This window comes from Musca autumnalis, unplaced genomic scaffold, assembly GCF_047663935.1.
Source record: "Musca autumnalis isolate F117 unplaced genomic scaffold, ASM4766393v1 scaffold_2, whole genome shotgun sequence".
Classification (NCBI taxonomy): domain Eukaryota; kingdom Metazoa; phylum Arthropoda; class Insecta; order Diptera; family Muscidae; genus Musca; species Musca autumnalis.
The window spans coordinates 222,905,243-222,914,817 of NW_027411755.1; positions in this window are offsets into that span (position 1 = coordinate 222,905,243).

Here is a 9,575-nt window from a genome sequence, read left to right on the forward strand (position 1 = left end):
CATTAGCGACGATATATTCGTTGTTTGACCGCCTTTAATCGTTAGAAAGGTGATATTTTATACTTTCATTGGGGGTTCAGGTTTTGCTTTGGGTATACCCCTTATAAAAGCTGAGATATTCGCGTTGGAATAAACTTTGATTTTTCTCATAATAAGTCCCTGAATAAAATCCGACCATAACTAAAATCACAATTCTTCTTGCCCTCCCCCATTAACCACCAAAATTTCGTGAAGATCAAATTTGCGACCTGTTGCGTGATTTCGAAAAAATGAAAAAAATAGGATGCGATATCTCCGTTATTTGGCCACCTACGCCACCCTACTTTGCATCATTGTAAATATGGGATTTTCTACTTTCACAATCATGCTTTGCTTTTGGCAGATATCTAACTAGAGCTATGATATTCGTCATTCTAATTAAAGTCACAAAAATGAAAAGTTGGGTTGGCGATTATTGCGATATATTCATTGTTTGACCACCTACGGCAACCTACTTTACATCGTAAGAAAGGTGATATTTTCTACTTTCATTGCATATCTTTTGGTATATCCCTTATAGACGCTGAGACATTTGCTTTGAAATAAAACACGAAGGAATTATGCAAAGCTCTTCGTCCAGACGGCATATCCATGGTAATGTTGATGTACCTGGGAATAGTAGGTTTGAGCTACATTGTCAATTGCTTATTCCGGATATTTGGAATGTGGCTCGCATACTTCCTATTCCGAAGCCAGACGTTGTGGTGGTAGATCCACCCGAGGCTATGCTAACTCTCTAAATTCCGTTCATCAACAGATGGTCTCCGAAGCCAATCACGGTTACAGATGCAAAAAAACCTAAATCAACACACTCCAGCAGTTACGAATATCGAGTGGCTTCTCGTTCAACATTAGCACAACTTATGTCCACTTACATTGGCATTCTTTCGTGGTACTCCAAACAGTTGCCTTTCCTGCCATCAAAGCCCTTACGACACCCAGAGTATATTCAACAGCGCGTCTGCACCTACGAATCTAACACCTCCACCATAGTTTGGAGGGTATATTAAGTTTATTTTTCCGTTCCTAACGAATTGAAATAATAATTTGCGACCCTATAAAGTATACATATACTTGATCAGGATAAAGTTCTTAGTCGATTTAGCCATTTCCGTCTCTAACGTCCACAACAATTTAGCTAGAACGCTATATCGCACCTGTTCAACAAAAGGGTAGTAACTCAAAATTTTGAAATTTTCACTTTTCATCAAAAAACGATACATAATAATCAACTCCACCTACTGTAAAAAACTCCCATTGTTTTGTCTACTCTTTCGTCAAAAAATACCGATAAGTCAATTATCATATCTTCAGAATAACTACTCTGAATCGACAAAAGAGACTTATTTCAAGTTGCGCCCACATGTTTCAGGCATTTACATCGCGATTTTTTCAGCAAAAGAGTAGTATTTCGAATTGTTTCTTCTTTATGTTATCAATCGCCGCCCATTCTTTCAGTTAAAGGGGCACAAGTCGAAATAATTTCTCTACTAAAACAAACATTTGTTTCAACAAAATGGTAGTAACTCGAAAAATGGTTAGAAATATGACCAAATACTTAATGAAATAAAAAGAAGTCCAGTGCTGTAGTGTAGTAAAAAAGATATCTTTACGATGGCATATTTTTTTGTGTGTATTATACCGTTAACATTAACATAAATTGTTTTTTGTCTCTACTGAAAAGTAGAAATTTTTGAGTTACTACCCTTTTGTTGAACAGGTGCGATATATTCGCAACCGAGTATCTTTTTCAATAGGCAGATCAAGTTCAAAGATAGGCTATATCGGCGCACGATTTAATATAACCTCAATATACCGGTACCTCCGAATTTTAGACATTTTAAAGGTTTTCATTAATTTGAAGGTTTTAGCCAAATTTTGGACTGAACTACCCTTAATTTGACATATGAGGCTCCTTGCAGTCACGAACTCCCGACATAGGTCCATGTTTCGGTATTGACCTCATATAACAATTTTAGTTTTTTTTATGGTTTTAACTAATTTTTTTGACTGAACATATCCTACACCACAATATAGAAATTTATTTTTCCAAAAATGAATGTAATGGGACCCAAAAACTTGACCACGCCTACTCTTTAAAATATGTAACATCTACAAAACTACTGACCGATTGTCTTGAAATTGTCAGAGAATGTACTGGGATGGCACCCGAAGCAGGCTACATATTTTATTGAATTCCAGAGGGAGCCGGTACCTCCCCTATGCGATATTATTAAAAAACGCTATAAAAATTTACGAATTACTCTACAATCCAGGCACTTTTTGGGGATTATAGACACGATCACGCCCGCTTTTTTAAATATGTTATATCTACAACACCACTGAAATTTGAAATTTGCAGCAAAAGCTCAAGGTTTGCCGTTGTTATGTATATTTTATGAATTTCGTAGGAGGTGGGGTACCTTTCCAACGTCTTTCTCTTAAACGTGATTATAGCAGTTTCAGCATAAATTTTGGGAGACAATGGGGTTGTGTGTATACTAGATACATATTTGGAGCCAAATAACCGGACCACGCCCACTTTTTAAATATGTTATATATCGGCCAGTACGACTATAGCCCTTTCTTACTTGTTTTATTTGTTTTTAATTGTGTGTTAGCATATATACTCTTCTTTTGAATATCTCGCTTGTTGTTAATCTCCAGTCGTTGTTAGTCTCGAGTCGTTGTATTGCTGCCGTGACCTAACATTAGTTTCAGTACATACTTAACACCATCTGGGCTTTGTTCTCTAGCATCGTCCCAATTGCTATAACAACACTAGAATTTTTTCGCTCTCCGATTTTTCTTCTCTTTCTTCATTCTTTACAGAGACCCCCTTATACCTTAGTGTTACTACTGATTGCTCCTCTGCATAAGATATACATATACATATAGGGTATTCTTCCCTCTGGCAACTCCTTGACACTCCTCGTTGGTTTCTTGTACACTGATATAGATTTTGCAGCTGTTAACCTGCAAATCTCCATATCCTCAATTTTGTTATAGGAATGAAAACTGTTTTCATAAAGTTGAAAAAATAAAATCGAATTATTCCAAATCTCTAGAAAGTTATCATATTAGTTGTTGTCCAAGGTTACATATCTCATTAATTAAAAAATAAAATATTAATTTTCAAAACTTTTGTTGTTCGCCTTTGTATTTAAAATCAATGACATATAATAAGCACAAATAATAATTATAAGTTTTAACCACTCCAACGAAAAACAAAAGTCAATGTTTCTATCCAAACCATTTTAAACTTAACAGCTTTTTATTTTTCCATAACAAAAAAGGATGTGTATGTATGTAAATAATTAATAATCATAATAATAAATACTGTGAAATAAAGAAACATTGTGAAAAAAAATCATTTGTTTCATTCACTGTAGATTTTTTTTCTAATCCAACTACAACCAAAGAAAAATGTAAGAGCAAAGAACAGCATTATTGGTAAGAGCAAAACATATATCAGGAAGCGAAGTCCGTTTCATGCAATTTGGCCTTTTTATGAGAAATATAGGTAAAATAGGTTAGAAAAATAGGTTTTTTTTAGAAATAATATGCCTCGATCCATGTCTAATACTTCAGTTAGCCTATAGCGTTAAAAAATCCTCGTTTATTGATGTCAGTGGTAGATTCTAACAATGTTTTAAAAAATCCACATTTATTTGTGTTGCTACCAAAAATTAAAATAAAGCAAACTCAGCCACGCCGAACTTTTTTAACTTTCACCATAAAATATTATGAACTAAAATGAAATAAATAGGAAGTTTGCTGACATCTGGGAATACTAATTCACAATTACAGAAAACTTGGGCCGAAAATGTAAATTAAAACTTCCAAATACATGAAATCGGGTTATTCGTGGGTTATATCCTACGTCCACACTTTTAGGTAGAGAAGATTTTTTGACTACTGGAAACCTCAAATATCAAGTAATAGCTAATTCGGTCGGAAAACTTCACAATACTCGTTAAACTACAGGCAATTTGGATTGAAAATACTAATACAAACACAATAAGAGCTGGAGAAGTTTTTTGACCAATTGCAGCCACTAAAAATGGAGATAATAACTTCAAAATACTTGAAGTCGATCGGTATCATTATATGGGATCATTCTAAAATGTGGACCATCTGTTGGGGAAGTAAATTGGCCACCATGAACCCCAAATGTCCAATTACAGCCAGTGCGGTTAAAAAATGTACATAAAATACTCTAAATACCGAAAATCGGGATGTACCGTTATATGAGGTCTATAACAAAATATGGACCGTTATATGGTGGCTATACCAAAACATGGACCTATGTTGACGATTTTTTGTGAATAGTTTGTTGCCCACTGAGAACTTTTAACGCCATATTATAGCTAGTTCGGTTAAAAAATTAAGCTGAAACTCTTAAAATAGTGAATATCGGTAGCTACGGTTATATGGGGCCTATACTAAAACATGGACCTGTATAAAAAAAATTTTGTAGAGAAGTGCTGCGACCACAGAGTACCTCAAATGTCACATTACAGTTAGTTCGATTAAAAATTGTAGCTAAAACTTTTAAAGTACCAAAAATCGGTAGGTGCCGTTATGTGGGGGCTATATCAAAGCATGGACCTATGTTGAAGAAATTTCGTGACTACAGAAAACCTCAAATGTGAAATGCTAGCTGTCATTTAAAAGCTGTCGGTTAAAAATTTTAGCTACAATCCTCACAATACCGAAAATTCGGAGGTAACGTTATATGTGAGCTATATCAAAAGATGGACCTATGTTGACGAATTTTCGTGACCACAGAAAACCTCAATGCGAAATTACATATAGTTCGGTTTAATATTTTAGCTAAAATCCTCACAATACCGAAAATCGCGAGGTACGGTTATATGGGGAATATAACAAAACATGCTCCTATGTTGACGAATTTTGATGGAGAAGTTTAGTGACCACAAAAAGGTGACCTCAAATGCGAAATTGCAACCAGTTCGGTTAACAATTTTAGCTACAATCCTCACAATACCAAAATCGGTAGGTACCGTTATATGGGAGTTATATCAAAACATGGACCTATGTTGACGATTTTTCGTGGAGAAGTTTCGTGACCACAGAGAACCTCAGATGTCACACTACAGTTAGTTCGGTAAAAATTTTAGCTAAAACTCTTAAAATATCGAAAATCGGGAGGTGCTGTTATGTGGGGCCTATACAAAAACATGGACCTATGTTCGGTTTAAAAATGTGGCTAAACTTCTCAATGTACTAAAAATAGTGAGGCGCCGTTGTAACGGAGTAATACCAAAACATGGACCTATCTTGACAATTGTTGGTGGAAAAGTTTAATGATCGCAGGGAACCTTAAATGTAAATTAACGGATAGTTTCGTCAAACAATGCAACTAAAACCCTCCAAACACATAAACTCGGAACGAAATATGGACCTATGTTAAAAATGTTCGGTGGGGAAGTTTCGCGACTACAGGGAGCTTTAAGAATCCAATAACAGATACTTCCGTTAAAAATGTTAGCTAAAATCATAGAAGAGCTATACAAAAACATATACCAATCTTGACAATTGCTGGTAGAGATGTTTCATGACTGCAGGGAACCTGAAATGTCAATTTACGAGTAGTTCCGTCAAAAAGATTAGGTAAAGCCCTCAAAAAATCGAAAATTGAGAGATAACTTTATATAAGGGCTATAAAAAGGGAAAAAATGCTGCTAAAATTCTTAAAATTCCGAAAATCGGCAGGTACCGTTATTTGGAGCCTATACCATAACACGGACCTACCCTGCCAATTTATGTGGGGAAGTTTTGTGAGCCCATAGAAACTCCAAATTACAAATTAGAGCTAGTTTGGTAAAAATTCAGATAAAATCCTCAAAATACGTAAATTCGAAAGGTAACATTATTTTTAGAATTTTTAGTGAAGACATTTTGTGGCCACTAGGGAACCTCAAATCTAAAATTACAGACAGATGGTCAAAAATTTTAGCTAAAATTCTCAAAATACCGAAAATCTTGAGGCACCGTCGTATGGGGGATCGAACTTGACCTGCCTATGGAAAAACGCTCGGGGTGTTAAAATATAGCATTGTTGCTCAAGTATTGCGCAGGCTAGGGTGATTACAACAGACGAGCATGGCTAGATCGATTCAGAATTCTATCCTGACAAAGTAAAGTATGAAACATATATATCTTCAATGCCTCACAACACTAAAAAGGAACTTAATATATCCTCCATACCAAGGTGGAAGGTATAAAAACTTTACATTCGCCAAAACTTTTTCTTTGAGTGTTGATGCACAAACACTGACTAAATGAAATTATTTATTTTGTTGTATTAATTGTAACTAACTTTGAACATATTTTTATACCATCCACCATAGTATGGAGGGTATATTAAGTTTGTCATTCTGTTTGTAACACATCGAACTAATCATTTGCGACCCTATAAAGTATATATATTCTTGATCAGGATAAAATTCTAAGACGATCTAGCCATGTCCGTCTGTCTGTCAGTCTGTTGTAATCACTCTAGCGTCCGCAATAATTGAGATAGAGTGCTGAAAGTTTGCACCAGAGCGTCTTTTTTCCATAGGCAGGTCAAGTTCGAAGATGGGCTATATCGGTCCACTTTTTGGTATAGCCCCCATATAACGGTACCTCCGGATTTGAGATATTTTGACGTTCTTCGCCACATTTGCAGACCGAATTAGCTATAATTTGGCACTTAGGGTTCCTAGTGATCAACAAACTTATATCCCAAAGGATATGGGCATAGGTCTATGTTTTGGTATAGCTCCCATATAACGGTACCTCCCGATTTTCGGTATTTTGAGAATTTTAGCCATAATTTGTAACCGAAATATCTGCAATTTGACATTTGAGGTTCTCAGTGGTCATGAAACATCTCCACCAAGCATCGTCAACATAGGTCCATGTTTTGGTATAGCCCCCATATAACGGTACCTCCCGATTTTCGGTATTTTGAGAATTTTAGCTAAAATTTTTAACCGAACTAGCTCTAATTTGCCACTTGAGGTTCTCAGTGGTCATGAAATATCTCCACCAAGCATCGTCAACATAGGTCCATGTTTTGGTATAGCTCCCATATAACGGTACCTCCCGATTTTCGGTATTTTGAGAATTTTAGCCACAATTTGTAACCGAAATATCTGCAATTTGACATTTGAGGTTCTCAGTGGTCACGAAATATCTCCACCAAACATCGTCAACATAGGTCCATGTTTTGGTATAGACCCCATATAACGGTACCTCCCTATTTTCGGTATTTTGAGAATTTTAGCTAAAATTTTTAACCGAACTAGATGTAATTTGCCATTTGAGGTTCTCAGTAGTCATGAAATATCTCCACCAAGCATCGACAACATAGGTCCATGTTTTGGTATAGCTCCCATATAACGGTACCTCCCGATTTTCGGTATTTTGAGAATTTTAGCAACAATTTGTAACCGAAATATCTGCAATTTGACATTTGAGGTTCTCAGTGGTCATGAAACATCTCCACCAAACATCGTCAACATAGGTCCATGTTTTGGTATAGCCCCCATATAACGGTATCTCCCGATTTTCGGTATTTTGAGAATTTTAGCTGCAATTTTTATCCGAAGTAGCTGTAATGATCCGTATTTTGAGAATTTTAGCTACAATTTTGTCTATTCAAAAATAATCGTCAATATAGGTCCATGTTTTGGTATATCCCCCCATATAACTGTACCTCCCGTTTTTCAGGAATTTTCAGTGGTCACGAAATTTCTTCACTAAAATTCGTCAACATGGGTCCATTTTTGAGGTCTACATTGTTTTGATGAAACTACCCTCAATTTGACTCTTGATGTTCCCTGCACCTATAAAACTTTTCCGCCAAAAAATTTAATGATAGGTTGACTCTTTGATATAGCCCCGTAAGTGGTACCTTTCACCTAGCTGAACACATTTTTTTAGATTAGATCAGATAACATTGTGCAACAAAATGGAGGTGAAAGCCTTGGGCACGGAAAATTCCTCTTGGGGAAGAAAGACCTTGGTGAGTATATTATGAACCCAGAAGGACAGATCCGCCGTGAGTCGCACTTCCGCCTTATGGCGTGATGAAATTTTTGTTAGAGACCCTGTGGGCCATCAGGAATTAGCGTTATATCTTTGTTTACTGTTGCTTAAGTGCTCTACAAAAACAACAAACAAAGATATAATGCTAATTCATGATAGCTTACTTCATCACGCCATAACGCGGAAGTTCGAATCACGGCGCATCTGTCCTTCGGGGTTTTTAATATACACACACCAAGGGCTTTCATCTCCAAAAGGAATTATCTCTGTCCCAACATTTGTGTTCACAGTGTAATTTAAGCAATAGCGGGAGGCAGTAGAAGTCTAACCATTATCGAACAGTTGTCCCACCTAAAATTGTAAAAGGACCCTAATTATTCCATTTTAATTAAGACTATCTTATGGTGGAGGGTATAAAAAGTTCGGCCCGGCCGAACTTAACGACTTTTTACTTGTTTTTCTTTGGTTCGCCCCGCATATTTTATTTTTGCGGTACCCGCCATATCTGATGAGCGTTCCCCTATCCACCACCTGGGGAGGCGTCCGATGGGAGAAAAAAAAATGGAAAAAAATAACACGCACTGACTAAATGAAATTATTTATTTTGTTGAATTAATTGAAACTAACTTTGAACATATTTTTTTCTTCGTAACAAAATCAACAACAATAACAATAAGCAGCAAAGTAGCTAACCGTTTTGTTTAATAAACAAAATTAAAACATTTTAATTAATGGCAGGCAGTGCCACTCAAACCATTAACAAAGCCATTGTTGGCATAGTTTATATAGTTTGTGGAGAAGTTGGTTATGCAGCCAAACTATTCACAGAAAATAAACAAACTTTTATTTTCTATAAAAACAATTACAAATGGGTCATAACAACAACGCATTTATTTATGCCGCCCAACACCACTCTGCCTTTATCCAGTTAATACGACGTAAGCCTCTAAAAGCCAAAGCAGCAGTGGTAGTAGCAACAGCATTAACAGAAGCAAGTCCATTAAAGATGTTTATAAACAATTAAAAAAAAAACAAAGTTGGACATAAATGTTTCAGTAGGATGCCCTCTTAACGTATAGTGATCCCTTAATATGATATTAGCCATTAAACTAAAGTAATAATTAGAATGTTATCAAGGAACGCCCATTTAAAATATTCATGGGGATTTTTGTTATTTTTCTTTATTCTTCCAAGGATAGATTAAGAGATTGCTGAGATAGCAACTGCTGCTTCAACTTTCGATTTAAAGGACATATTATAAATACCACAAACTTAATTGTAGCAGTTGCAGTTGACAGATTATTTTGTAAAGCAGCTCAACAGGTTTTCAAGTGAAAATAATAGGAAAATATCTAATTACGATTGGTAAGAATGCAAAAAATATATAAGCGGTGAAAATTTAATAAAATTATTCCAAAATGAGAATTAGTCTTTATATTATAAAACATACAAAATTAAAATTAAACATGGATTTT